Source organism: Typopeltis vanoorti, chromosome 21 (assembly GCF_054136105.1).
Source record: "Typopeltis vanoorti isolate ZY-2024b chromosome 21, IOZ_Tvanoo_1.0, whole genome shotgun sequence".
NCBI classification, from domain to species: Eukaryota; Metazoa; Arthropoda; class Arachnida; order Uropygi; family Thelyphonidae; genus Typopeltis; species Typopeltis vanoorti.
Window position 1 is genome coordinate 52,893,629 of NC_143569.1, and position 8,204 is coordinate 52,901,832.

An 8,204-nucleotide genomic window follows, 5' to 3' on the forward strand; every position below is an offset into this window, starting at 1 on the left:
ATGTCCACTGGCAGTTTATGTTTAGAACTAAAGTGGTGCGAAGTAAATATATGAAGGTTTTTACTCTTCTTTTCTACAATGATTGTGCTTTATATTTTTCTAATTCAAACACTTCCTTTCAACGTTTTAAAGGGATGCTGTTAAAATAAAACTATATCAAAATTGAAAATAGAAGATTTCCCCAAATGAAGATCACAGATTTTATTCCCAAGTGTTCGTAACATGAGAGGCGGACTTCCCTATGAACGCAGACATTAAAAATTGATAAAATATGAACAGTATAAGAAAGGAGTATTTTATGCTCTAAACATTTACTTGATTGTCGGAAGACGTGAATCATTCATGAATTGTAAACTTACCTGATTTTACAATATCTTCATAAATATTATTGATTAGAGTTTATTCATAATCATGATTCTCATTATTTTTTATGAAAATTCCCTCCTGAAAGAGTGGAAAAAGTTCTGAGTATCAACTGTTATACTATAAGAGGGATATGTTAATAAACTGCGTCAGAGGCTAATATGTATGGTTTTTTCCGAGCACCGCTTTAATATCACAGAAGATAATGAAAATCACATACATGTAACCTTTCTCATGTTTAAGAAAGAATTTGTTAAAAAGAAAAATACCCCAGGTGAGGATCGAACTCACGACCTTCAGATTATGAGACTGACGCGCTACCTACTGCGCTACTGAGGCAATTCGTTGATATTTCATGCAGTATTAGTGAAAATGGAAAACCCATTGAAACCGATGACAGCATCATCTTTGAGTAGTCATGGAAACTCACTAGATGAAATAAAATAAACCATAACTATACTATTAATTATAATCTAAAAATTGATGAATTTTATTACTCAGAAAATCGCTTAATTACAGCCTTTGTAGCTCAATCGGTATAAATGAAGCCCTTTGTTCGGAAAGAAATGGGTTCGAATCCCGTCCATGACTTGAGGAACCTTTATCTGGTGTCTTTCAACAGAGGTGGAGGGCGTTTTCTCCCGGAAACTAGGGGTTTCGTCTATGAAAAATAATACCTCCCCCTTCCCAACGTCAGGCTCTGGGGAGGGGGAGGTATCTCTATCACCATGTAAAAGGCCGACTCCAAATGGAATAAGGCACAACAGGAAGAAGAAGAAAATCGCTTAATTCAATTCTAAGTTATATACTTAGAATACGTCCTATGCAGCAATATCCATACATTCCCATTCTTAAATATATTATTGTTTCAAAAGATGGATTATTATAACCAAATAATGGACATTTTTTTCATTTCATTTATTTTTTTATATTTCGTAACAATCTCCCTCGTTTGTATTTCCTATAAGAGACTTTTGCAGATCTTCAATCCACTGTTAACAAGCATATTGATTTATCTTCAATTGTCTGTCTATCTACGATACTAATATAATATAGTACTTTGAACAAAAACAAATTCTCCAGTACGAGATTACATTAATATAATATTTTGACTTGATTGATTAGGCAGACGCCTAATGTTCATAATTAAGTGATATTTCATTTCATTTAAAAACAGTTACTATCCTTAGAAGTATTATTCTTCTATCGAATTAAAGCATATTCAGCGTCTGAGTATCCATCAAAGGTTACGTTTCAGACAAAAGAAGAAAATCTTATTCCATTAGTTGTTGAGGAATATGATGTTAAAGATTTATTATAATCAAATAATGTCACTCAAATTGATGAAATGAAACGAAACAATGAATCAAACTAATTATTGAAGTGCTCACAGAATTGTGAGGAAAATTGCATTATAGATTTGAAACTGTTGTTTGTCTTTAGTATTTTCTAAGAGTTATTCTTAATGTTACAGTTCACGTCTGTTATGTCACTCGACTTCTATTTTAAGCGGATGGTACTTCCCGCAAATTTGTTATCTCTGTAAACTAGACGTCCTGCAACATTATTGCATTTTGAAATTCCCATCAACAACAGCAGGACAAACAATGATTCTCACCTTAGCCCCACCCCTTCCTTGTTCAGGACTCTTCAGAACTCCAAGACGCCTAGAAGAGGAAAGCTTCTGGAGAAGTTTTAACATATCAGTACTCATAGAAATGTGATTGATTCCTGTATAAATAAAATACTATGCCATAAAATTCGCCTTCAGACAGTGCGTTGCACGGGGAAAAGAAGCGAAATCCATTTTTTTTTAATAGTCAAAAAGTGGAAGAAATTGTTCGGTTAGCGGTTAATAAAGTAGAACTCTTCCGTAAGCTCCTTGTTTTAATTATCGTATAACGATGGCAGGTCATTTTATGTGATCCCATATCTGAGACCCGAAATGTATTTTTAAAAGTTTGAAAAGAAGCTTTTTTTAAATAGCTCGATCAAGCACTGCTGTAGTGTGATTGGATCGTTTCAAATTTACAATCACATTTTGCAGCCCTCCTTGTCGACAGTCCATAAATCTATCGATGTCTGATAGGATATTTTCTAGAGTATCAGACGGTTCTTGGCAGGATAGAATTATGATTGTTTCTCCATCCCCCAACCCCCAATGTTATTGTGGAACGGGAAATCTTTCTCCTTTATTCGCTTTTGAAGGTGAGATACAGTACTTTTGAAATTATACTTCGCTGTCAAAAAACGAACCATTCCCAGAAGGGCGGATCCCTTTTTCTTCTCTGGTGTAAGACTGCATAGCAGGCCACACTGGCAGAAGTTAAGATTTTTTTCCCGTCATCTTTATAGTGGTCCCTAATCTGTTTAAACGTACGACTGCCAAATTCCATGCCCATAATCTGCTCCGTTTCTGTGGCATTTTGACAATGTCATTGCGGAATTTAGGGTTGTGTGTAAACTGCTGTCTCCATAGGTGTTTCATCGGCTGCAGTGAAATTCTCAGAGACCGTGACACGAGTTCGTTTTCTCCCATTTTGCATGTTACTTAATGGCGTTTTCTGCCTACCGAATGAGAGATGTCGCTGCAGAAGATGGACATTCCTGAGGTTTGATGACGGTGTCAATCATGTTTGTATTATCAGTTTCAGAAGGGGTGAGGGAATAGACATCGCTTCTATAGTACTGTCGATCCTTTTTGCAAGCGAGTGATAGCGACATTCATTTCCTTTCTGTTCTTTTTCGTACTGTCTACAAGGCTATTACATTGATCCAAGGCCTGTTCATTCTGTAGACATTTAGGGCAGAAAAATTAGCTCGGAAAAAATGAAGCCTAGTATGATTTTTTCTGAAAGTTTCCCTGGGTACTAGGGTAAAACCGCAATACACGCGCACACTCAGAGCTTGCATGCTCATAGATTTCTGAACTTGTTTTGTCTCCAAAACCCAGTGTGCCTTCTCCGGAATTGAGACTATTAAATAAAATACAGTATTCCCCCCCCCCCTTATCCGCGGTCAACTCCGGTCCGAAGAAATTAACTTACGAAACTTTCATAGTTTCTACAAATATCTGCTTTGAAATAATGTTGGATCTTAAATATTCCCTTTTCTTATGTAATTTTACATCTCCGAAATGAAGCCGTATGGCTGTACGTGCAGTACGAATTGAGGACACTTTAACCAACTAGTTCCACACAGAGAGCGGAGTAAGACAGGGACGCAATCTGTCACCAGACCTGTTCAATCTTACACTGGAAGAAGAAACCAATAAGGCCTTAAACAATGAAGACTCTGGAATCAAACTATATTAAAAAAAAGTGACAAATTTAAAATTTGCAGACGACATTGCATTACTTGCAAGCAAAGAAGAAAATCTACAGCGAATTTCTGATAAAATAAAGGAGTAGATAAAATCTGGATTAAACATAAATATAGACAAAACCAAAATTATGCAAATGGGAAAAAGAAGCGCCAATCTGAAAATTGATAGTAAGAATCTAGAGCAGGTAGAAAACTTCACCTACCTTGGAGGAGTTTTTGAGTATGACGGTGAAATTATAAAACATATAAACAGACGAATCACTCAAGCATCCCAAACGTTTGGACGACTTAATAAAATATGGAAGGCAAGAGACATCAAACAAGTAACAAAAGTAAGAATCTATGAAACAATGGTCCTCCCAATAGTCCTCTATGGAAGTGAATGCTGGAATATCAAAAAGGCTGAAGAGAAAAATTTATTACTTACTGAAATGGGTTGGCTAAGAAGATTACTAGGAGTATCTCTGCTGGATCGACTAAGAAACGAAGACATAAGGAAAAGACTAAAACAAGAAATAACAATAACAGACAAAATCCAAGAAAGAAGACTGCGATGGTTTGGCCATGTGACCAGAGTGGGAACAGAAAGACTACCATCTAAAGCCCTGAATACAACGATGGAAGGTAAAAGATCCAAAGGACGATCCGAATCCAGAATTAGATGGATAGACAAAATAAAAAATGACCTGAAAACCAAATCAACAAGTGACACCAAACTGGACAGAATTTTTCGGACCCTCCCCCGGACAGAATGAAGTGGAAAGAGTTCATTTGGCCTCATCATCATCCATATAGATGATGGAAGAGAGAAGAAGAAGACATTTAACATTAACCATTAACATTACTGACAGGATGGGTGAAGCACTAGTGCTTTTCATATTCCCCTTTATTTGTAATGAGAGTTGTTTGGGAATGGGAGGTTAGTGAGCAGTTAAGCTTGCCCTCTGAGGGCAGTTGTGTTGACTATGATCAGTTGAGAGAAGAATAGCCTTCGGTCTTTTGTGTTGTAGTAATCAGTCTCATTGTAATTGACATCTTGTACGATTAGTGAGTTTGAATGTGAACTTAACTTCACGAAGAATATTTCTGCAAGAAGAAAGGAGGAGATGTATAGAATGCCAGATTCTCGGTGAATCTGTGAATTTCTGATGAACGACGGTGAATCAAGGATCATCCTAAGGCATTTGTTTTGGATTCTTTTATAATTTCGAAATGTTTGATCTTGAAGTGTGACTCCATGCTGGTGAGGCGTAGGTAATGACTGGGCGTATTATCATCCGGTAAAGAAGCAATTTATTATGTAGGTTCAATTTGCTCTTGCGGTTGATCAGTGGGTAGAGCTGTGCTATTACTTTGGAAGATTTGGAGCCAATAAGATTGATGTGCTTGTTAAAAAGGAGTTTCTTATCCATTAATACCCCAAGATATTTGGTCTCTGATTGCCACGGGATCTTATGACCAGAGAGCAGGATATCTTCTTTGTTGCAGATCTTTCTTCTTGAAAACAACATGGCTGAGCTTTTGAGGGGATTCACTTGAGTTCTCCAGTTGGTGAACCAGTTTGCTAGCTCATTGATACTTCCTTGGAGTGTAGTGATTGCTAGGTGAGGACTGAGCGATCTAGCTAGAATATCGGTGTCCTCGGCATAAAGGGCCGTAGTAGTTGTTCTTGAATTGAGAGGAATATCTGCCATGTTAGTTGTGAGAAGTATTGGGGCCAGAAGAGAACCCTGTGGTACTCCCGCTAGGATTTTGCGCCTTGATGACACAATTCCGTTGAGTGTTACTTGCATGTATCTTTCATTAATATATGAATATATGAGTTTCACTAGTTTAATTGGGATATTGTTTTCAATTAGTTTGAAGATAAGGCCTTGATGCCAAACCTTATCAAAGGCCTTGGCAACATCCAAAAATACAGCAGTAGTGTGAAGGTGCCAGTTAAAACCATGAGTAATATGTTCTGTTAGTCGTTGAATTTTTTGCACCGTGTTGTGAGCTTTGCGAAACACAAATTGCTCATCTGGGATTATTTTCTGTTTGTCCACTGCTGATTGTAGTCCTGATAGGATGAACTTTTCTATTACTTTTCCAAGACAGGAAATGAGACTGATGGGTCTGTAGCTTTGGGGAAGTTGTGGGTTATTACCAGGCTTTTTCAGAGGTATAATGTCCGCAATTTTCCAATCTGTGAGAAAGTACTGGAATCTTAAAATTGAATTGGTAATATTAACTATATGAATTGTGGCTTTCGGTGGGAGTAGCTTTATTATTTTATTGGTAATACCGTCAGGGCTGGGGGCCTTTTTATTCTTCAGATGGGAAATACTATTTATTATTTCTGTTGGAGATGTGGGGGTGATGGTTTCTGAATAATCCTTAGGCTGTCTTAGTGCATTTCTAACTTTACGATGAACTTTGTAAATAAGATTGATATTTAAGTTTATGTAAGATGGGCTGCACTGATTTTCCAGATTGTCAATTAGGGCTTCTACTTTTTCTTCATCTGGGTGTGCAATTCCATGATTGGTCTTCAAAGGGGGAAGTGGTTGTCTTTTGGTACGAAGAGATTTTACAAACTTCCACATGGAGTTATCTTCTGGGTTGATTTCCCTAAGTTTGGATTCCCATTTGGAATTCCTGTGCATCTGGAGGACTTCTCGAACCTGTCTGTTCCAGGTATTTAAGGTTGTTTTGTCCTGCGGGGATCTAGTGTTGTGTTATCGCTTTCTGGCTTTATTTTTGGCCCTAATCAGGTCGATTATCTCTTCTGGGATCCAGTTGGAAGCATGGAAGATAGTGGTTTGAGTGACTGATGCTATTGCTGTGTTGATTTGTCTAGTTAAATTGCTTACAGCTTGGTCTATTTCTTCTTTTTTACAAATGAGAGGGGATGGACCGATGTGGACTGAGAGAACCTTAGAGAGCTTGTCCCACGGGAAGAAAGAATGATGGGGAGAGAGCTGATCTTGAAGTTCTAACCTGAGCAGGATGGGATTATGATCTGAGTTAAGCTCTTCTGATGTCTCCAGCTGGTATTGATATTTGATGTTTCCGAGGATAACTATGTCTAATACATCAGAAGTTCCTGATGGGCTGTAGTGAGTGGGCTCAGTGGGTCCAGCTACTATTGATGAGTTCAGTAACATGTTGTTGAATAGGGTACGGCCTTTGGCGTTGATTGACGAACTGAACCAGACCGTATGTTTGGAGTTTAGGTCTCCTGCTATAATTTTATTTATTCCGTACGTCATATAAACATGGGAATGCTAAGTATGTCATTGAATTGTACCAACAGCCAAATTTTCTTTGAATAAAGTAACACGTATTTATATATATTGTGGTGGTTATAGCCTTTCGGCTTTTAGGGGCAACTATATAAGCCACCATCTAGGGAAATTACTATATGTGTGTGTGTGTGTGTGTGTGTGTGTGTGTGTGTGTGTGTGTGTGTGTGTGTGTGTGTGTGTGTGTGTGTGTGTGTGTGTGTGTGTGTGTGTGTGTGTGAAAAGTATTTTACCTTAGGGATAATATATATTAAGGATACCAAGTAATTTTATAAACTTAGTTTTTTACTCCTTCTCCCAAGTAAACAAAACAGTTAAGTTTGCACCTGAACGTAGTTCAAGTCTAGAAGTAGTGAAACACCAGGGCATCTCGTGGCAAAATTGGGTAAAGCTCTGATCACTGTTCTCTTAGTATTTCCCATAATGCAAAATACATCTCACTAGGAGATGTATACTGTTATACATTATGGGTGTGTGTGGGGGGGGGAGCAACTACTCACTGAGGAGACCTCAAAAAATCTTGAAATCGGTCTAGGTAGTGACCCTCCCCACCCATAATGTATAACAGTATACATCTCCTAGTGAGATGCGTTTTACATTATGGAAATACTAAGAATAGTGATCAGAGCTTTGCCCTGCTTTACCACGAGTTGCCCTGGTGTTACACTACTTCTAGACTTGAACTACGTTCAGGTGCAAACTTAACTGTTTTCTTTACTTGGGAGAAGGAGTAAAAAACCAAGTTTATAAAATTACTTGGTATCCTTAATATATATATATATATATATATATATATATATATATATATATATATATATATATATATATATATATATATATATATATATATATATATATATTAAGTATTAAGTGCGTGCTTGCTGCATCACGTGATATATATATATATATATATATATATATATATATATATATAATGGAAAATAAACTGAAATGAACAAAATGAAATGAAATAAGCGGAAATAAACATCTGGTCTCTTTCGGTTGAATATGAGTCTCATACACAGGTAGAGGATTTTTCACTCGGAAATTCAGGTTTATCGTCCCGAAGAACAGACAAACTGGAAAGTGAACACGCGCAGGCACATCAAGAGGCATACAGATAACCTCATTATCCTCGAGACGACACATTATCCGTAGGGATAACCACATTATCCCTGTTAAATGAAGAAAAATCCTCGACATCGCAAGGTGAAGGAGGAGGGAAGGAAT

General features: G+C 37.2%; 1 non-coding gene across 1 annotated transcript; it reads right to left on the bottom strand.

Annotated features, from left to right (window-relative positions):
* Positions 1 to 629: 629 nt before the first annotated feature.
* Positions 630 to 702, bottom strand: TRNAM-CAU (transfer RNA methionine (anticodon CAU)). Its single transcript has one exon. It is a non-coding gene; the product is annotated as a tRNA-Met (tRNA).
* Between the last annotated feature and the right edge of the window lie 7,502 nt (positions 703 to 8,204).